The following is a 23,937-nucleotide window of genomic DNA, read 5'->3' as shown; positions in this document are numbered from 1 at the left end:
CAGTTGGGGAAGAACAAAGGCGTGGGGCTTGGGGTGACATCGAGGCAATCGGCAGGGCGTGGTTGTGGTTGGGCGGTTGGGGAGAAAAGAAAGATGAAGGAGCCGAGCATGGCCTGGTAAGCTAGTAGCTGGGGTCTTGAGGAAGAACAACTGAACAAGGACTGATTCGACTGAAGGAGCGGCTACTGACTAGAAGAGAAAAAAGAAAGAAAAAAAGGGAGTGGCTAGGGTTTTTATTTTTTAATCTTTCTGTCTTATTTTAACATCAATTACATAAACATTTCACATTTGGATTAGGAAATTATGAAGTAAGTTAATAGTCTTTTTCTAATAAGCACAAAAAAACAAATTTTGTTATATGAATTTTATAATTTTATAAATTATAATTTTTATAATATTAATATAAAATAAAAAATAAATATATATTAAAAGTATTATAGTGTATATACAAAATAGTAATTATATTTTTTATTAATAAATTCAATTTATATAAAATATAGTTATTAAAAGACCTTACAATTTAATTAATAATCATAATTTTATTAATTATATGAATTTGTCCTTAGTTACATAAAATTTTAAAAAAATAACTAAGTTTCAAAACTATTCTAATCTCACAACTCCTTTTTAGATAATTAACTTTATATATTATTTAGTAATTAATTTATACAATAGTAGTTATATTCTTTATAAATGAACATAATATATAATATAATGTGTATGTGTTAAAAGACATTACAAGTTTTATATTATAAAGTATATATATTAAAAGTATTATAGTGTATATACAAAATAGTAATTATATTCTTTATAAATGAACCCAATGTATATAAAGTATGGATATTAAAAGACATTACAATTTAATTAATAATATTAATTTTATTAATTAATTTAATTAATTATATGAATTTGCCCTTAGTTACATGAAATTTAAAAAAAATAGCTAAATTTCAAAACTATTCTAATCTCACAACTTCTTTTTAGATAATTAAGTTTATATATTGTAAATTTATATAAACAAAGGTATATATATTATTTAGTAATTAATATATATAATAGTAATTATATTCTTTATAAATGAACATAATATATAATATAAAGTGTATGTGTTAAAAGACATTACAAGTTATAGTAACTATAAAGTGTGTGTGTGTATATATATGTCACGACCCGAAACTCCCTATCGGGCCCGTGACAACGGCCGCAAGGCCTCGACAGACATTTTCACCCCGAATGCCGATCGAAACCTCGCAAGGCTCTCGTATCAGCTTTCACACTTCCCGGTGAGAAATAGTTATTAAATCTCGTATTTCAAAAAAAATCATAAGTCATTTTCAAATAAAAGACAATAAAATATTATTTTCTAGCTCATAGGGGCATTTTCGTAATTTTTTGTCAAAAATCTCAAAACTTGCTAAAAATGTAGTAGGTGAGCAGAAAATATATATTTAATGATTTAAAAACAAATTAAATATCTAAAACATTCGTTTGAAAGTAAATTATTGACAACTAGTACTATTCAAAAATAATAAATGAAATATTCTATTTTATCATAAAATAAATTTTTATAGAAATATTCGTAAATAATTTTTTCCGCACATGAAAGTAAAGTAAAAATTGTATGAATAGAAATACAGATAACCAAAATATAAGTTTTGATCTGCAATAACACGTGGGCCCCAATTGACCAAGAGGATGTAAGACTATGAACTCTTACTTTCTATAATGCAGTTCCGAGCTTAGTTCTCGTCCTACTCGACTATCTACAAACTGTCCTGAGCCTGAAAAATGTATAGGAAGAAGGGGTGAGATTTTATAATCCCAATGAGTAAACAGATACCATCTAAAGTATCTAAAACCAAGTAAATAGAGACAATTAAAATAAGTCATCATACTGTAAGTTCATTACCTTTCAGTTCATTTCAACCAAATAAAATCAATCCATATAAATCGAGTAATCAACTTGGCTTATGAATTTCTTAAAACTTTGGCTCGTGCCAAAACTCATACTCGATGATACCTTGCGCAAGGCATCCAATCGAGTCCGCCAAGGCTGTTAAAATTTTGTATACATTTAAAATATATTTTTAGTTTGAGAAAAATACAGCCGTTCCTTGGCGTTGGCTGAGTTCCCCTTCACGTGGTGGTTTGGCGTGAAGTGGACCCTAAGCTTTACCCTAGGAGATACCCTACGCGCCTCTCAGTTCGAGGTAATAATATAATGGAGTTTACCGTGCCCCTCTAATAGGCTGGTCCACGGAACCCCCTCTGCAGTAAATAATTAATATATAATCCACCAATCAATAAAATTCATTCTAGCATGACATGGCAATTTATCGCAACCTAGCCTTTCAAGGCTGAATACACAATATAAATAATTCTAACACCAAAATCAGTTTAGCCATTCATGCTCATTTATTGTCATAAGCCATTTAATTCAAAACCATAAATTTGCAATACAAGCAGGCAGTCTCCAACTACTCTATTTTCAAAACCAATATTCGATTTTTCAGAAAATTTATAAAATCATTTTGTAAAATTACAATTTCTTTTAAAACATAGCAATTTACCATTTAAACCCATTTTCCATAAAATCACACAGTTGTATAAAACTACTCTAGATAATTAAGACGATAATAAGTTCACTCACTGTTCTTGGAGTTGATGTACTCCTAATCCTAGTCTCCAAGCACAATCTTTGTACTTTTACCAGTGTACTTTGCTCACCACCTATCCACAATGTACAATACATAATTCACCTCATCAATACTTGACCATTATAAAATCAATTCAGGCTCGGTATATATGCATGATATGATATACAACTTATCCGACTATTGCTTAAATGCGGTGTTGACCTAATTCGGCCTATTATTTCCAATTTAACTCCATATCAATTCTTCTCACTTTCTACACTCCAATTATAACTAAATTACCTCAATGACTGTGAATGAGATTCAATTTATCAGTCTCGATAGCAAATTACGAAAATACCCTTAGTGGCCAAAAAATCGTATTTTTGCTCCAAAAATTCTCATTATTTTTCTAGGCTCATAATTCATCATTTCTTAACCAATTCTCCTAAAATGAAAATCAAATTTATCCTCACTCAACACATGGTAAATTCGGCCATTAATGGTTGTGGGAGAAAATAAATTCTTTTCTTGTTGTTTTGTTTCTAAGTATGCTAAACTAACTTAAAACACTAACATAACTTAAAATCAAATTAATCTAACAACTTTCTCTCTCCTAACCCATTTTTCAGAATTGAATTCATCATAATAACTCAATATTCAACCATGAAAATCAAGAACAAAAGCATGGGTAAGCTAGGTGTGAAGCCCGACCTTATAAAATACTTTCCATGTCGTTCATATGATTGACAATATGCTTGCATACTTGGAAAGCCCCGAAAGAAAAATCGTTAAAAGACGTCAATGTACCAAATGGTACGATTAAGTTAATTTAAGCCTCAAACTAGATCAAATAGAGAATTTAAAATGAAATTAAGAATATTAAAGTCCCAGAATGTTTTAATATGGTGATTTGGAGTTCGAGGATCAATTTGGAGTCAAACCGGAATTTTTACTGTCTAGGGGCAAAATGGTCATTTGCCACTCAAGGACACAATGGGAATTTTTAGAAAAGAATTTTTTTGGCCCCATTTGACTTATTGGAGTATGATTTGAGTATTGGAGTATAATTTGAGGGTTTGACAGTAAAAAAGTTTAATTTCGGTGATTTTTAGAGTGTAGCGGCGAAATCATAATTTTACCACTCGCGAATAAAATTTGAAATTTTGAGAGAATTTAGATCAAATTTGACAAATTGGAGAATGGTATGAGTATAAGGAATGAAAAATATGTCTATGGGCAATTTTTCAGTTTTTGGGGCAAAAATGTAATTTTTGACTTTTACGGGGGCAAAAGTATAAATTTCAAAAATTACTCCACCAAGACTTTGGATAAGTCTGAAAATTTTATCTAAGCTATGGATATGTGGGACAAGTGTATGGTGAAAATTTGGAAACAAATGGATGGCTAGAATTTAGGGAATTAATAAAACATTAAAAAAATGAATAAAATAATATTATATTATTTTCGCCTTTAAAAAGGTAAAAATTCCAGAATTCTCATCTTCTTCAGCTGTCCAAACCAGGGGAGAAAAGGGGGAAAAAAACAAATAAGAACCCTACCTGAAAATTTGTGGAAAATCAAGAGAAATCAAGAAATCAAGCATTGAAAAGGTAAATTTCATTGATTTTCCTTGTGATTTTCACTACCCATGCATTTTTTTTCTCATTTCCATGCAAAATTAGAAAGTGGGTATGGACACCCATGCTGGCCAAACCTCCATGGATGAGTTTTGAGCTTGATTTTTGGTTGATTATAATTGAATTAAGTGATTTTAGTTAAGTTATATTGAAATATAGCAAAAATAAGCTAGAGATATAATTTTCTCCCATTGAAACCCATTATGCTGAATTTTCTAGGGAAATATTGGCTGTTGATCTTGATGTTTATTTGAGGAATTATGATGAATAATGATGAATTATGAGCCTAGAAAAATAATGGAAATTTTCGAAGTAAAAATACAAATTTTTACCCACTAGGGGTATTTTCGTAATTTGCTATCGGGACTGATAATTTGCACCACACTGAGGGCCATTAAGTCAATTTGGGTGCAATTGAGGTATAGAAACTGAAAACAATTAATTTGGAGTTTAAACGGACGCGTATATCAATTTATCGGGTAAAAGACCGAAATAGGCTAACAGCGCATTTAGGCAAAAATTTAGACATTTTTGCATTCATATCAAGCATTAGTAGTCTAAATTAGTTTAATTTCAATTTAGTACCAATGTGGTGAATTTCTCGATTTTGTATTGTGTCAAGGTGGTGAGTCCTCCAATAAAGGCAAGGGAATTGCACTTGAGGACCAATAGTCTGAGTATTTCAAAAATCCCCACTCTAGACACGGTGAGTAACCTTGCCATCATTTTAATTATCTAAAGTATGTTTTTATTCGGTTTTGGTGAATTTTATGAAAATGAGTTCAAATGGTAAATTTTTATGTTTTGTAAACAAAATGAGTTTAAATGAAAATATTTTATAAATTGTCTTGAAATGAAATAACGATTTTGAAAATAAAGTAATTGGAGACCACTAATATGTTGTAAATTTAAAATTGAATTAATGGCTTATGTTATTGTATTGGCATGACTGGCTGGGCTGTGTTTTTTATGAATTATATGAATTGCTTTATTTTACCCTTGCAGGCTGGGTAGTAATATATTAGCCCTGTCATGCTGTCAAAATTTTATTGTATGGTGGGTTTGACCTGCTGCAGTGGGCTGGGTTCTGTGGACTAGCCTATTAGAGGGGCACGAAATCCTGTTATATTTTTACCTCGGTTGGAGAGGCGAGTAGGGTAACTCCCGAGGTATAACTTTAAAGTTCACTTCACGCCAAACCACTACGTGAAGGGGAACTCGGCCAACGCCAAGGAATGACTATGTTTTCAAAATAAAAACATGACTTTCTAATAGCCTTGGCGGACTCAGTTGGGATAGCCCTCGGCCAAGGTATCCCAGATAACTGAGTATGATAATAATTTTTGGCATGAGCCAAGCTTTTTAAGAAATTTATAAGCCATACTGATTACTTGCTTTAAATAAATTGATTTCATTTGGTTGAAATAAGTTGAAAGATGATAAATTACAATTTGATGAAATGTTTTAATAGTCTCTTTTTACTCGACTTTAGATATTTTGAGTGATGTTTGTTTACTCATTGGGATTTTATAATCTCACCACCCTCATTTTCACCCATTTCAGGTTCAGAATAGATTGTAGATAACTGATATCGGCGAGGATTACAGTTGAACTTGCCACATCCAAAGACTGTAGGTTCATTTCTTTCGATACTTTTGGTCATTCGTGGGCCCACGTGTCACTGTAAATTAAATTATATACTTTGGTTATCTGTATTACGGTATGTAAGAATTTATTTTGCTTTTACGCTATAAAAATTATTTATGCAGTGTTTTTAAAATATCGTTTTATGTGAAAATTGAATGTTTTATTTAATATTTTTATTTTATTATGACAGTCATAATTTCATTTTAAACGAATGTTTTAGACATCCAAAATTATTTTTGATTATGAAATATGTGTTTTCCACTTACATACTATATTTTTAGATGATTTTGAGATTTTTGAGATAAATGACCAAAATACCCCTGTGAGACGAAAATTATTATTTTATTTGTTTAAGTTGGAAACAGTTTAAAATCTTTTAGAATGTGGTATTTGGAAACAATTACCCATAGGGGAAATGAGAAGTTGATATTAAAGCCTTGCGGGGTTTCGGTTGACATTTCGGGTGATGAATGTCGATCGAGACGTCGCGGCGGTTGTCACGGGCTAGATAGGAATTCCGGGTCGTGACACTAGGTATCAAGGAGAACTAAAGAAATTCTAACTTACCTAGCTTGTTTTCTTGATTTCTTCACTTTTTCTTTGAATTTTCCACCTAGGTTTTCTTGTTTTTCCCTTTGTTCTTCCTCTCTTTCTCTCTCTTCCTTGCTTGGCCGGCCATATGAAGAAAATGGGCTGGTTTTATGCCTTTTTAATAAGAAACAATAAAATAATAAAGGTATGACACATGTCATTTTCTTATTGGTCTATTTTTAAAATTTTAAAATTTTAATCCTTTTTATCTCCACCACACAATTAGTCAATGGTCAAAATGAGGATAAGGAAGACCATGTGCTGGAAAAATGTCCTGGTGGTGAAAAATTACAATTTTGCCCCTGGGGTGGCAAAATTACCATTTTACCATTTTTCTCCAAATTATACCGAAATTAAAATTTTTCACTTATAAACCTCAAATCTTACTCCAATAAGTCAAATTATACTCTAATAAGTCAAATGGGGCCAAAAAAAATCTTTTCTAAAATTTCCATTTTGTCTCTAGGTGGCAAATGACCATTTTGCCCCTAGATAGCGAAAATTTCGGTTTGACTCCAAATTGATCCTCGAACTCCGAATCACCATATTAAACCATTATGGGACTTTAAAATTCTTAATTTCATCGTAAATTCTCTATTTGATCTAGTTCGAGGCTTAAATCAACTTTGTTGTACGTTTTGGTACAATACCGACTTTTGTAAATTTTTCGGGACTCTCTTAGCATGTAAACATGCTATCCATCACATGTATGTCATGACAAATATTTTTTTATAAAGTCGGGCTTGTCATCTTCTCCCCCACTTGGATCAACCATATGATCCTTCTTCTTGACTGATTTCGATATCCGGTTAAATATTAATATTTTAATATTATTTCATTAATAAAATATTATTTTATTCTAAAAATTTTATCTTGTCTCCTTGGTACCCGAAATACCTTATTATGCCTCACTTTCGGAATATTTTATCCTAAACTACTCCTTTCGTCTTTTATCACTTTTAAACATTTTAATTGACCTCAATTTGCATTCGATCAACTTTATTTATCACCATATCAAAGTATGGGGTATTTCAATATATATATATATATATATATATATATATATATATTACAATTAATAATTTTATAAGGTATAATTTTTATAATGTTAACACAAAATAAAAAATAAATATATTTACATTTAAAGTATATATATACTAAAAGTATTAGTATATATATAATATAGTAATTATATTTCTTATAATATTACTCAATATATATAATATATATATATATATATTTAAAAACGTTTCAAGTTAATTAATAATCATAGTTTAATGAATTAATTTAATTAACTATATGAGTTTATCTTTAATTATATGAAATTAAAAAAATAGTTAGATTCCAAAACTATTTTAAACTCAAAGACTCTCTTTAAGTAAATATATTATAAGTTATAATTTTTGTAGTCTTGACCCAAAATAAAAAGTAAATACATTTTTATTAAAAATGTATATAATAGTAATTATATTCCTTTGTAATATGATATGATATTCATATTATTTAAATATAATTAATAATCTAATAATTTTTTTATTTATATATATTCATATCATCACATTAGTTATTTAAGTAAGCATATTTTAAATATATTTTGTCAAAATACAACAAAGGAAATTGCTTGTCAAGATGGTTGAGACGGTGAATGCTTCTCTTCTTTGGCTTGGGTTCGAGTCCAAACATTATCAATTTTATTCAACAATTTAAATGATAAAAGAATATATAAACGAGTTTGGGGCGGGTATCCGCAGAACTCGGTTAAACAATAATCGGGTCGGGTAACGGGTATCCAAAGTGTGATACCCGAACCCTACTCGAACCCGATTCGGGTAATGAAATCACTACCCGAACTCGTCCCGAACCTGTTTATTGGATACCCTAATTCGGTATAATCGGATCGGGTACCCGCGGGTACCCTATAATAGGGTACCCATTGACATCCCTACTCAAAGTCACAACCATATAACACAAAGTCGAGGGATTCCATAATCAAATGTTCACAATAAAACCAAATATAATACAATATCCTTGGCATATAATTCATAAAAGCATTCAAAAGCCATACATTGGCCATCAAATCGGGTTCGTACATAACAATCTTTATACAATTTAAATGGCACATCGTGCTTGACATATTTTGCAAAGTAATCAGACTGGAAGGTAGAAGGCCCATACAGACTCAGAGAAGTGACACAATAGGAGGGAGACCTACTGGATGCCAATTACGTATCCGTCTAATCGATGACAGTTGCCACATAACCCCATAAATTCTCTTATCTACACATGGTACAACAGAGGGGTAAGTCATCTAATACTCAATGAGGGGATATTGTCATAACATAATATTTCACATATAAATTATATATCTAGGCCTCTCTAGCGATAATACCTTTATATTTAAACATCTATAATTCAAAAGGTGCGAGGATCATCCCAATATCCTACATGCACAATTCATCATATTAAACCTTGCAAGATTACATCTCAACGATGTATTGTATTTTAACAATCTCTAAGTTTTATGTCCTCACATCAAATCATATCAATTCAAAGCTTATCTTTAAGCCGTTCTCATCAAACTAGGCTTCATAGGCACACCTTAGTTGCCGAGCCCAATCTCAAATCTCATTTACATATGTTTGCTTATCTTAAAGCTTTTTATCAAATATCATTCACAGTTAGACAACACAATTTCATATTCAAATCCAATCATGCCATACCTGATGCATGTCGTCATAGTCAAACGAAATCAAAAGAGTGGTCCTCTCATGGACATGGTCAAATCACTCACGATGGCCAACCGATGAAGAAACAAATCACGCGCAGGAAAAATTCTTTGCCTAGTGTGGAATTAGCTGGAGAAGAACAAATTACGCATGCGTTAAAGCAATGGGCAGAGAATTAGAGTCATCGATTAGAGTAATCTCCCGACGATCGACATCACCCAGAGTATTCTCAAACGGGTGGCACTAAAGCACTGCAGGCAGGAATCACCGGTAGGACTAATACCACCATCCCTGCTGACTACCATCTTTGCAAGCACACATATTGTCACAAGGCATGGGGCTCTATTCAACCTCAAATTGAATCAATGTTTGGAATTTATCCCTTCGACGGAACACATATCCACAACTCAGGCCATCGTGCCTGTGACAATCCATATGTCCATATCAAATCATATTTCAAATTCAACGACCTTTAGTCATCTTTAAGCTCGGTTTAATTTTAAGTGCCTTCAAATCTATAAGACATCATCAAATGAAACATAATAAAGCTATAGGCCCCTATGCCTTTAACCCCACATGGGTATTCATCATACTTAATCTAACCAATCGTGGCTTAACAACTTTATACATTTTCTCAAATCAACCACGAATACGTGGGCATTTATGCATATATTATGTCCATAAGTAATCATGACGTTTCGGCCTCACATATTTAATATCACTCAATCATTGTTCTTGTCACGACCCGGAACTCCCATCGAGCCCGTGACAACCGTCGCGACGTCTCAATTTACATTCATTATCCAGAATGTCAACCGAGACCCCGCAAGGCTTTAATATCAGTTTCTCATTTCCCCTGTGGGTAGCTGTTTCCAAATACCACATTTTAAAAGATTTTAAACTGTTTCCAACTTAAACAAATGAAATAATAATTTTCGTCTCACAGGGGTATTTTTGTCATTTATCCCAAAAATCTCAAAAATCATCTAAAAATATAGTATGTAAGTGGAAAACACATATTTCTTAATCAAAAATAATTTTGGATGTCTAAAACATTCGTTTAAAATGGAATTATGACTGTTATAATAAAATAAAAATATTCAATAAAATATTCAATTTTCACATAAAACGATATTTTAAGAACACTGCATAAATAATTTTTATAGCGTAAAAGCAAAATAAATTCTTACATACCGTAATACAGATAACCAAAGTATAGAATTTAATTTACAGTGACACGTGGGCCCACGAATGATCAAAAGTATCAAAAGAAATGAACCTACAGTCTTTGGATGTAGCAAGTTCAACTGTAATCCTTGCCGATATCAGTTATCTACAATCTATTCTGAACCTGAAATGGGTGGAAATGAGGGTGGTGAGATTACAAAATCCCAGTGAGTAAACAAACATCACTCAAAATATCTAAAGTCGAGTAAAAGGAGACTATTAAAACATTTCATCAAACTGTAATTTATCATCTTTCAACTTATTTCAACCAAATGAAATCAATTTATTTAAAGCAAGTAATCAGTATGGCTTATGAATTTCTTAAAAAGCTTGGCTCATGCCAAAAATTATTATCATACTCAGTTATTTGGGATACCTTGGCCGAGGGCTATCCCAACTGAGTCCGCCAAGGCTATTAGAAAGTCATGTTTTTATTTTGAAAACATAGCCATTCCTTGACGTTGGCCGAGTTCCCCTTCACGAGGTGGTTTGGCGTGAAGTGAACTCTAAAAGTTATACCTCAGGAGTTACCCTACTCGCCTCTCCAACCGAGGTAAAAATATAACAGGATTCCGTGCCCCTCAAATAGGCTAGTCTACAGAATCCAGCCCACTGCAGCAGGTCAAACCCACCATACAATAAAATTTTGACAGCATGACAGGGCTAATATATTACTACCCAGCCTGCAAGGGTAAAATAAAGCAATTCATATAATTCATAAAAACACAGCCCAGCCAGTCATGCCAATACAATAACATAAGCCATTAATTCAATTTTAAATTTACAACATATCAGTGGTCTCCAATTACTCTATTTTTCAAAATCGTTATTTCGTTTCAAGACAATTTATAAAATATTTTCATTTAAACTCATTTTGTTTACAAAACATAAAAATTTACCATTTGAACTCATTTTCATAAAATTCACCAAAATCGAATAAAAACATACTTTAGATAATTAAAATGATGGTAAGGTTACTCACCGTGTCTAGAGTGGGGATTTTTGAAATACTCAGACTACTAGTCCTCGGGTGCAATTCCTTTGCCTTTATCGGAGGACTCACCACCTTGACACAGTACAAAATCGAGAAATTCACCACATTGGTACTAAATTGAAATTAAACTAATTTAGACTACTAATGCTTGATATGGAATGCAAAAATGTCTAAATTTTTGCCTAAATGCGGTGTTAGCCTATTTCGGTCTTTTACCCGATAAATTGATATACGCGTCCGTTTAAACTCCAAATTAATTTTTTTCAGTTTCTACACCTCAATTGCACCCAAATTGACTTAATGTCCCTCAGTGTGGTGCAAATTATCAGTCCCGATAACAAATTACGAAAATACCCCTAGTGGGTAAAAATTTGTATTTTTGCTCCGAAAATATCCATTATTTTTCTAGGCTCATAATTCATCATTATTCATCATAATTCCTCAAATAACCATCAAGATCAGCAGCCAATATTCCCCTAGAAAATTCAGCATAATGGGTTTCAATGGGAGAAAATTATATTTCTAGCTTATTTTTGCTATATTTCAATATAACTTAACTAAAATCACTTAATTCAATTAAAATCAACCAAAAATCAAGCTCAAAACTCATCCATGGAGGTTTGGCCAGCATGGGTGTCCATACCCACTTTCTAATTTTGCATGGAAATGAGAAAAAAATGCATGGGTAGTGAAAATCACAAGGAAAATCAATGAAATTTACCTTTTTAATGCTTGATTTCTTGATTTCTATTGATTTTCTCCAAATTTTTCAGGTAGGATTCTTGTTTTTTTTTTTTCCCCTTTTCTCCCCTGGTTTGGACAGCTGAAGAAGATGAGAATTCCAGAATTTTTACCTTTTTAAAGGCTAAAATAATATAATATTATTTTATTCATTTTTTTAATGTTTTATTAATTCCTTAAATTCTAGCCATCCATTTGTTTCCAAATTTTCACCATACACTTGTCCCAAATATCCATAGCTTAGGTAAAATTCTCAGACTTATCCAAAGTCTTGGTGGAGTAATTTTTTAAATTTACACTTTTACCCCCGTAAAAGTCAAAAATTACATTTTTGCCCCAAAAATTGAAAAATTGCCCATAGACATATTTTTCATCCCTTATACTCATACCATTCTCCAATTTGTCAAATTTGATCTAAATTCTCTCAAAATCTCAAATTTTGTCCGCGAGTGGCAAAATTACGATTTTGCCCCTACACTCTAGAAATCACTGGAATTAAACTTTTTCACTGCCAAACCCTAAAATTATACTCAAATACTCAAATCATACTCCAATAAGTCAAATGGGGCTAAAAAAATTCTTTTCTAAAAATTCCCATTGTGTCCTTGGGTGGCAAATGACCATTTTGCCCCTGGACAGTAAAAATTCTAGTTTGACTTCAAATTGATCCTCGAACTCCAAATCACCATATTAAACCATTCTGGGACTTTAATATTCTTAATTTCATATTAAATTCTCTATTTGATCTAGTTCGAGACTTAAATTAACTTAATTGTACCATTTGGTACATTGTCGTCTTTTAACGATTTTTCTTTCAGGGCTTTCCAAGTATGCAAGCATATTGTCAATCATATGAATGACATGGAAAGTATTTTATAAGATCGGGCTTGACAGTTCTATTAACCCAAATACATATTAGGCCATATACCTACTGGGCAGCCCATTCGTCATAATTCGATACAGTCTTTAATCCATAATTCATATCACACCATGTGTATGCCTCTTGCTCTAAGTCCTACATACCATGGGTTCCAACACAATGCCACCTTGTGGCTTACCACAACTCAAACAAACACAAATTTCTTATCTCAGATAACTAATTAGCCTAAGCATCCTTATCTAAGCACACAATCATATTTGTTCTCTAGCCTAGGCATATACCTCTAGGCACACACACGCACACACACACTGAAATACCCCATACTTTGATATGGTGATAAATAAAGTTGATCAAATGCAAATTGAGGTCAATTAAAATGTTTAGAAGTGATAAAAGACGAAAGGAGTAGTTTAGGATAAAATGTTTCGCAAGTGAGAAAATAATAATAAAATAATAATAATTTTATCGGAGGAGAATTTGTGAGATAAAAGGTGATTTGGAAGTTAAGTGAGGCATAATAAGGTATTTTTGGTACCAAGGAGACAAGATAAAATTTTTAGAATAAAATAATATTTTATTAATAAAATAATATTAAAATATTAATATTTAGCCGGATGTCGAAGTCAATCAAGAAGGAGGATCATATGGTTGATCCAAGTGGGGGAGAAGATGACAAGCCCGACTCTACAGAAATATTTGTGATGACATACATGTGGTGGATAGCATGTTTACATGCTAAGAGAGTCTTGAAAAATTTACAAAAGTCGGTATTGTACCTAGAGGTACAATAAAGTTGATTTAAGCCTCGAACTAGATCAAATAGAGAATTTATGATGAAATTAAGAATTTTAAACTCACAGAATGGTTTAATATGGTAATTTGGAGTTTGAGGATCAATTTGGAGTCAAATTGAAATTTTCGCTATCTAGGGGCAAAATGGTCATTTACCACCAAGGGGCAAAATGGGAATTTTCGGAAAAGATTTTTGGCCCCATTTGACTTATTGGAGTAAGATTTGAAGTTTAGAAGTGAAAAATTTTAATTTCGGTATAATTTGGAGTAAAAGGGTACAATGGTAATTTTGCCATCCGAAATCGAAAATTTAATTTTTGAAAGGATTTTGATCAAATTTAATTATTTGGAGTGTGAAATGAGTATGAGGAGTGAAAATTATGCATTATGGCAAATTTTCAATTTTTAGGGTAAAAATGTAATTTTTGAAAAGTTCGGGGGCAAAAGTGTAATTTTGAAAAATTTGCTCCACCAAAACTTTGGAAAAATCTGGAAATTTCACTTAAGACTTGGATAAGTCAAAGGGAATGCATGGTGAAAAAAATAGGACAAGTGGATGGCTAGAAAAAAAAATGAATTAATAAAATATTTAAAATATGAATAAAATAATATTATTTCATTAAACAATAAAAAGGCATAAAAAAAATCAGCCCACCCATTCTTCTTCTTCAACATTCGGCCAAGCAAGAAACAAGAGAGAGAAAGGAGAAAACAAAACCCTAGAGAGAGAAAATCAAAGAAAAAGTGTGAATTTTCAAGGAAATTAAGTGAAAAAAGTGAGATTTTTTCTATTAAGCTTGAGTTTTCTTATTCCCAAGCATTTCTCTTTATTTTCCATGATTAAATTACATGTTTTCATGATGAATTCAATTCTGAAAAAATGGGTTAGGAGAGAGAAAGTTGTTGGATTTATTTGATTTTAATTTATGTTAGTGTTTTTAGTTAGTTTAGCATATTTAGAAACAAAACAACAAGAAAAGAATTTATTTTCTCCCCCAACCATTAATGGCTGAATTTACCATGTAGTGAGTGAGGATGAGTTTGATTTTATTCTAGGAGAATTGGTTAAGGAATAATGAATTATGAGCCTAGAAAAATAATGAGAATTTTCGGAGCAAAAATACGAATTTTTACCCACTAGGGGTATTTTCGTAATTTGCTATTGGGACTGATAATTTGCATCACACTGAGGGACATTAAGTTAATTTGGGTGCAATTGAGGTATAGAAACTGAAAAGAATTAAATTGGAGTTTAAACGAACCCGTTAGGAATTTAATCGGGTGATAAGACGAATTAGGCTAATACCGGATTTAGATAGTTACCAGTGCATTTTTGCATTCCATATCATGCATTGGTAGTCCAAATTAGTTTAATTTTGATTTAGTACCAACTTAGTGAAATTCTCAATTTTGTACTGTGTCAAGGTGGTGAGTCCTCCAATAAAGGCAAGGAAATTGCATCCGAGGACCAGTAGACAGAGTGCTTCGAAAGTCTGCATTCTAGATATTGTGAGTAAACTTATTATCGTCTTAATTATCTAGAGTAGGTTTATACAATTGTGTGATTTTATGGAAAATGGGTTTAAATGGTAAATTGCTATGTTTTAGGAGAAATTCTGATTTTATAAAATGATTTTATAAATTTTCTGAAAAATCGAATACTGGTTTTAAAAATAGAGTAATTGGAGACTGTCTGCTTGTGTTGTAAATTATGGTTTTAAATTGAATGGCTTATGATATTAAATGAGCATGAATGGCTAAACTGATTTTGCTGTTAGAGTTATTTATACTATGTATTCAGCCTTGAGAGGCTAGGTTGTAATAAATTACCATGTCATACTAGAATGAATTTTATTGATTGGTGGATTATATATTAATTATTTACTGCAGAGGGGGGTTCCGTGGACCAGCCTATTAGAGGGGCACGGTAAACTCCATTATATTATTACCTCGAACGGAGAGGCGCGTAGGGTATCTCCTGGGATAAAGCTTAGGGTTCACTTCACGCCAAACCACCACGTGAAGGGGAACTCAGCCAACGCCAAGGAACGGCTGTATTTTTCTCAAACTAAAATATATTTTAAGTGTAAACAAAATTTTAACAGCCTTGGCGGACTCGGTTAGATGCCCTGCGCAAGGTATCACCGAGTATAAGTTTTGGCACGAGCTAAAGTTTTAAGAAATTCATAAGCCAAGTTGATTACTCGATTTATATGGATTGATTTTATTTGGTTGAAATGAACTGAAAGGTAATGAAATTACAGTATGATGATTTATTTTAATTGTCTCTATTTACTCGACTTTAGATACTTTAGATGGTATCTGTTTACTCACTGGGATTATAAAATCTCACCCCTTCTTCCTATACATTTTTCAGGCTCAGGAAAGTTTGTAGATAGTCGAGTAGGACGAGAACTAAGCTCGGAACTGCATTATAGAAAGTAAGAGTTCACAGTCTTACATCCTCTTGGTCAATTGGAGCCCACGTGTCATTGCAGATCAAAACTTATATTTTGGTTATCTGTATTTCTATTCATACAATTTTTACTTTACTTTCATGTGCGAAAAATTATTTACGAATATTTCTATAAAAATTTATTTTATGAGAAAATAGAATATTTTATTAATTATTTTTGAATAGTACTAGTTGTTAACAATTTGCTTTCAAATGAACGTTTTAGATACTTATTTTGTTTTTAAATCATCAAATATATATTTTCTGCTTACCTATTACATTTTTAGCAAGTTTTGAGATTTTTGACGAAAAATTACGAAAATGCCCCTATGAGCCAGAAAATAATATTTTATTGTTCTTATTTGAAAATGACTTATGATTTTTTTTAAATGCGAGATTTTATAATTGTTGCTCACCGGGGAGATGCGAAAGTTGATGCTAAGCCTTACGGGGTTTCGATAGGCATTCGGGGTGAAGAATGTCTGTCGAGGCCTCGTGGGAGTTGTCACGGGCTCGATGGGGAGTTTCGGGTCGTGACACACACATACATACATTGTTAAGAATTTTGAGAATATGGTGCCTTAGAAAGCAAGTATATTCTCATGTTTAATTTTATTTAATTTATTTATAATAAAAGTATATTTTGATAATAAGACGAAGAGTTTGTTTTAAATAAACATTCATTATCTAGTTGTTTAGGTACCATGATTCTATTGAGATATTAAAATACATTTGTATGAAGAGTCATACCTAGGAGACATATATTTTAATTGAATGTAAAAATTATTCATAACCATATAATAAAGCTAGTTACTTTATTGTGTTAAGGCCGTAGTGTCTAGATTACTTCCGACGAAACGAATGTGATTCATTTCAAGCGAATAATGAGTATCAAATCATCGAAATGATTGACTTTGAGTAATGACACTATAATATGAACTAGAATCATGTGAGAATCAAATTTAAGTTTAACCGTTACTTAAATCATGATCTCACACTTATGCATTTGCTTATAGTAGAACCGAAATCCTAATAGACAGTGGACTCGTGTTTAATCTCCTTATAATCTTTGATATACCATGAGCATGATTATCATAAAGCATTAATCTAGACTCCGTAAGTTAGGATTATAATCAAGATGAATAACTAGAAACATATATCTAAATGATGGAATTCATAGCATTAACATCACTTTTAGTGATTTCAGAAAGATTGGTGATTAATCTGGGCCCAATGGATTAATGAATTAGCTACTTATCACATCTAGATATCAAAAGACTAGATCTAGAGTATTGAATCACTAATTGGATGACATTTGAAACTGAGGGACAAAATTGACATAAAGGGTAAAATGGTAAATTCACCTTTTGTCATTGGATGGTTATGAAAGTTCACAATATAAGGTTTGCAATTGGACAACTAATAATTGATATCAAGTATTGAATTATTTCTTCTAATTATAGTGCAACCATGAATCTATGGCGGAGTGATTTCATGGTTAATAAGCTTGAACGATTTTTAATGAGATTATGAATAATTCTAAGTTTATTGGAGCTTGGAGTATCTATGTCCAAATATATTCCCTACTTAGCTTTGTAGAATTCAACTTGTTTAAGTTCGAATATATGGTTTATTTGGTTAATTAAATTGTGTACAAAAATAACAGCTTTAACATGTTTGTCTTAATTTAGACAAAAAAACATGTTTGTCTTAATTTAGACAAGAAATCATGTTTGATCTAAACTTAGACAAGAAAAGATGTTTGTCTTAATTTAAGACAAGAAAAATATTTTTGTCTTAATCTAGACAAGAAAACATATTTGTCTCGATTTAGACAAGATAATATATTTTTGTCTTAATTAAAGACAAGAGTTATCTTAAATTAAGATAATTCTAGGAGAATTCTTGCAAGATGAATCTAAACATCCATGTTGATAAAAAGAGACTCCATGTTTGACTATCACTCTTTTATTTGTTATTAATTCTTTTTAAACAAAGATGGATAATAATAAAATAAGAGTTATTATTTAACAAGGAGATTTATTTTATCAAGAACTCTAAATGATAATTAAAAAAATAAATTATTTATTATTTAATTTTAATTTTGATAATTATGGAGCATGTTTGATGCTTCCATAACTCTAAATGGATGGTCAAGATTGATTCAAAGGTATTGACATTGATTAAACCTTTGAGGCTAGAGTTTTAATAAAAAGAAAAGAGATTTAAAGAAAAGAAAAGTACGTACTTTTCTTGAAAAAGTTTCAATCGTCACTTTTCTTCTCCTCCTAACTTTGCCGTATCTCTTTTCCTCTTTCCATTCTTGATTGAATTTTTTGAAAGAAAAATAGCTATTAATTTTTAAGAAGAAAAGAGAGACAAAATTGATTGCCATCTTGTAGTCTAGCATTTCACACCTTATCCACTCAAGGTTCAAGTTGAAAGCATTCTTGAAGAGTAAGTGGTAAACTTGTTTGGTCGAGAAATAAATCGTTGGTGTGGTGGTTGTCACAGCCCAAATTTCGAGCCATGACCGGCGCATGGACTCAATGGACATAGCCCACTAAGCCCAAGCAAGCCTATCTATGTGATTCTATTCATCGATTTCATCATTTGTTCCTACAACCGTATTTCGTAATTTTTAACAACAAGTATTTCAATACTATACTATAGAAACCATATATTCACATTTATATGATTCAAAATAATGTCATCCGTGCCATCTCTTAGTGGCAGCATTAATCAACATAAACATCTATTGCTTAAGATATATGTATATATATATATATATATATATATATATATATATATATATCTTAACAATTTACACCAGGGTACGTATGTTCAAACAAAAAGGACTCTTGACTTTCAGCGGAGTGACCTTAGCGAATGTACAACTATTGAATGCGAAGATACCTACCAAGGAGACGAACTAAGTGGACACCTTGACCTAGGTTCCGACTGTTTCCTGATGTCAAGCCCGACCTTATAAAATACTTTCCATGTCATTCATATGATTGACAATATGCTTGTATACTTGGAAAGCCTTGAAAGAAAAATCGTTAAAAGACGACAATGTACCAAATGGTACAATTAAGTTAATTTAAGTCTCGAACTAGATCAAATAGAGAATTTAAAATGAAATTAAGAATATTAAAGTCCCAGAATGGTTTAATATGGTGATTTGGAGTTCGAGGATCAATTTGAAGTCAAACTAGAATTTTTACTGTCCAGGGGCAAAATGGTCATTTGCCACCCAAGGACACAATGGGAATTTTTAGAAAAGAAATTTTTTAGCCCCATTTGACTTATTGGAGTATGATTTGAGTATTGGAGTATAATTTGAGGGTTTGGCAGTGAAAAAGTTTAATTCCAGTGATTTCTAGAGTGTAGGGGCAAAATCGTAATTTTGCCACCCGCGAACAAAATTTGAGATTTTGAGACAATTTAGATCAAATTTGACAAATTGGAGAATGGTATGAGTATAAGGGATGAAAAATATGTCTATGGGCAATTTTTCAATTTTTGGGGCAAAAATGTAATTTTTGACTTTTACGGGGGTAAAAGTGTAAATTTCAAAAATTACTCCACCAAGACTTTGGATAAGTCTGAGAATTTTACCTAAGCTATGGATATGTGGGACAAGAGTATGGTGAAAATTTGGAAACAAATGGATGGCTAGAATTTAAGGAATTAATAAAACATTAAAAAAATGAATAAAATAATATTATATTATTTTAGCCTTTAAAAAGGTAAAAATTCCGGAATTCTCATCTTCTTCAGCTGTCCAAACCAGGGGAGAAAAGGGGAAAAACAAAAACAAGAATCCTACCTGAAAAATTTGGGGAAAATCAAGAGAAATCAAGAAATCAAGCATTAAAAAGGTAAATTTCATTGATTTTCCTTGTGATTTTCACTACCCATGCATTTTTTTCTCATTTCTATGCAAAATTAGAAAGTGGGTATGGACACCCATGCTGGCCAAACCTCCATGGATGAGTTTTGAGCTTGATTTTTGGTTGATTATAATTGAATTAAGTGATTTTAGTTAAGTTATATTGAAATATAGCAAAAATAAGCTAAAGATATAATTTTCTCCCATTGAAACCCATTATGCTGAATTTTCTAGGGAAATATTGGCTGCTGATCTTGATGTTTATCTGAGGAATTATGATGAATAATGATGAATTATGAGCCTAGAAAAATAATGGGAATTTTTGGAGCAAAAATACAAATTTTTACCCACTAGGGGTATTTTTGTAATTTGCTATCGGGACTGATAATTTGCACCACACTGAGGGACATTAAGTCAATTTGGGTGCAATTGAGGTATAGAAACTGAAAAAAATTAATTTGGAGTTTAAACGGACGCGTATATCGATTTATCGGGTAAAAGACCAAAATAGGCTAACACCGCATTTCGACAAAAATTTAGACATTTTTGCATTCCATATCAAGCATTAGTAGTCTAAATTAGTTTAATTTCAATTTAGTACCAATGTGGTGAATTTCTCGATTTTGTACTGTGTCAAGGTGGTGAGTCCTCTGATAAAGGCAAGAGAATTGCACCCGAGGACCAATAGTCTGAGTATTTTGAAAATCCTCACTCTAGACACGGTGAGTAACCTTACCATCATTTTAATTATCTAAAGTATGTTTTTATTCGGTTTTGGTGAATTTTATGAAAATGAGTTCAAATGGTAAATTTTTATGTTTTGTAAACAAAATGAGTTTAAATGAAAATATTTTATAAATTGTCTTGAAACGAAATAACGATTTTGAAAATAGAGTAATTGGAGACCACTGATATGTTGTAAATTTAAAATTGAATTAATGGCTTATGTTATTGTATTGGCATGACTGGCTGGGCTGTGTTTTTTATGAATTATATGAATTGCTTTATTTTACCCTTGCAGGCTGGGTAGTAATATATTAGCCCTGTCATGCTGTCAAAATTTTATTGTATGGTGGGTTTGACCTGCTGCAGTGGGCTGGATTCTGTGGACTAGCCTATTAGAGGGGCACGGAATCCTGTTATATTTTTACCTCGGTTGGAGAGGCGAGTAGGGTAACTCCTGAGGTATAACTTTTAGAGTTCACTTCACGCCAAACCACCTCGTGAAGGGGAACTCGGCCAACGCCAAGGAATGGCTATGTTTTCAAAATAAAAACATGACTTTCTAATAGCCTTGGCGGACTCAGTTGGGATAGCCCTCGGCCAAGGTATCCCAAATAACTGAGTATGATAATAATTTTTGGCATGAGCCAAGCTTTTTAAGAAATTCATAAGCCATACTGGTTACTTGCTTTAAATAAATTGATTTCATTTGGTTGAAATAAGTTGAAAGATGATAAATTACAGTTTGATGAAATGTTTTAATAGTCTCCTTTTACTCGACTTTAGATATTTTGAGTGATGTTTGTTTACTCACTGGGATTTTATAATCTCACCACCCTCATTTCCACCCATTTCAGGCTCAGAATAGATTGTAGATAACTGATATCGGCGAGGATTACAGTTGAACTTGCCACATCCAAAGATTGTAGGTTCATTTCTTTTGCTACTTTTGGTCATTCGTGGGCCCACGTGTCACTGTAAATTAAATTCTATACTTTGGTTATCTGTATTACGGTATGTAAGAATTTATTTTGCTTTTACGCTATAAAAATTATTTATGCAGTGTTCTTAAAATATCGTTTTATGTGAAAATTGAATATTTTATTGAATATTTTTATTTTATTATAACAGTCATAATTCCATTTTAAACGAATGTTTTAGACATCCAAAATTATTTTTGATTAAGAAATATGTGTTTTCCACTTACATACTATATTTTTAGATGATTTTTGAGATTTTTGGGATAAATGACAAAAATACCCCTGTGAGACGGAAATTATTATTTCATTTGTTTAAGTTGGAAACAGTTTAAAATCTTTTAAAATGTGGTATTTGGAAACAGCTACCCACAGGGGAAATGAGAAGCTGATATTAAAGCCTTGCGGGGTCTCGGTTGACATTCTGGGTAATGAATGTAAATTGAGACGTCGCGGCGGTTGTCACGGGCTCGATGGGAGTTCCGGGTCGTGACAATTAAGTTGGTATCAGAGCTGTTGGTTTGAAAGATTAGAGTTTTGGGTTTAAAGTTATTTTAAAGCTGTTTTAAAAATTTACAGTGTCAGTGTGGCCCCGAGTTAAGTTAGGTTAGGTTGAATAAAATACATGCATAAGCATATAGAGCCTGAGGTTGCCTAAACTCACTTTGTTCCCTATTATAGATTATTATGTCTCCTCGACGCGAACAACCACCTTTCACTAGATCAGCTGGAAGGGGAAGAGGTCGTTTCCAACGTCGTCAGTTAGGTGCAATAGAGGAGGAATTGACTGCATCCACCATTCGGGCAGCACCTACTGCTGAACAAACCAAGACTCCTCCACATCCTCCACCTCCTCTACCACTTACTAGTATTCCTGCTATGCCTCTTGAGGCAGTTCAGGCATTAGCAGCCTTCTTTACTGCTATTGCTGGCCAGGCTCAAGCTGGTCAAGCTCTTCCTACAGTTCCTCTGGCTGCTCCTTCAGTACCACCATCCCCACCTCCTGTCCCACCACCAGTGCTGGATGTTTCTGATTCTAAGAAGCTTAAAGAGGCTAGGCAACATAGTTGTGTTTCTTTTATGGGTGAGTCGGACGCAACCGTGGCTAAAGAGGTGGTGCGAATGGCTTTAAGAGCCGAGAAGCTTGCGAATGAAAATAAGAGTCTGCGAGCTGAGTTAGCAAAAAGGAGAAATCTAAGTGTATCTTCTAGTCAGCCACCAAAAAAGGGCAAAGACTCCTCTGTTTCAGGAAGTTCACGTAGATGCAGAAATTGTGGGAATTATCATGTTGGGCCGTGCAGAGGGCCTGCACGATGTTTTCATTGTGATCAACTGGGTCACATTAGGAGAGATTGTCCACAGTTAGGACGGGCTACGGTAGCTGCTCCATCTCCACTAGCTCATACGAATATACAGAGGAGAGATTCCTCTGGATTGCAATCGAGACAGGGATGATTTTGACATACCACCAAGGGTAGATTAAATAAGTTGAAATTAGTGCTCTAATAAAGTACGTATGATAGAAAGCTAGTTTGTAAGTTGTAGTTTTCATGCTCATGAAATATATAAAGATTATCAATATATGGACATACATTTGGAGTTGTAATTTACAAGTTTGAAGTATTTAAGATATGATTAAATGGAATTAGCATTAGTTAGGGTACGTAAATCTTTTAATTAATTTCTATGGAGTATCCATGATAGTAGAATGGAGGAACATCGTGCAGTGATGCTATATGGTGAAATCACTATACAATATGGAAAGGGTATTTTCGAGTGGGATTTATTGACTGATGATAAGTGATGAGCAATTTGAGATACATGTAGCTATGAATAAATTTGGAGATTTTTGCTTAAGCAAACGTGTATTAAATGTTATGGTAAAGATATATGAATGCTAGTGGCAAAATAAATATGTTAAATCAATGTTTTGATCGTAAACTTGTGATAGAAAGTTAGTCTTACTAATTGTGGTATAGACTCGAAGGGAAGCCACACGATTGTGAATAATTGAGG

The 23,937-nt window shown here is 32.4% G+C and overlaps 2 long non-coding RNA genes across 2 annotated transcripts in view; both read left to right on the top strand.

Moving 5' to 3' along the window:
• Positions 1-16,539, top strand: part of LOC148763687 (uncharacterized) — a 30,325-nt gene extending 13,786 nt beyond the window's left edge. Inside the window, exons 2-3 of the long non-coding RNA XR_016025570.1 lie at positions 15,297-15,380; positions 16,249-16,539. This is a non-coding gene — a long non-coding RNA (uncharacterized LOC148763687). The remainder of the gene's footprint in view (positions 1-15,296; positions 15,381-16,248) is intronic.
• A 3,564-nt stretch (positions 16,540-20,103) lies between these two features.
• On the top strand, positions 20,104-21,941 carry LOC148763686 (uncharacterized). Its single transcript, XR_016025087.1, has 3 exons — positions 20,104-20,210; positions 20,860-20,943; positions 21,802-21,941. It is a non-coding gene; the product is annotated as an uncharacterized LOC148763686 (long non-coding RNA).
• Positions 21,942-23,937: the final 1,996 nt, after the last annotated feature.

The sequence above is a fragment of the Theobroma cacao genome, chromosome 3 (assembly GCF_053813885.1).
Source record: "Theobroma cacao isolate CCN51 chromosome 3, ASM5381388v1, whole genome shotgun sequence".
Lineage (NCBI taxonomy): Eukaryota > Viridiplantae > Streptophyta > Magnoliopsida > Malvales > Malvaceae > Theobroma > Theobroma cacao.
This window is presented reverse-complemented; position numbering and strand designations above follow the sequence as displayed.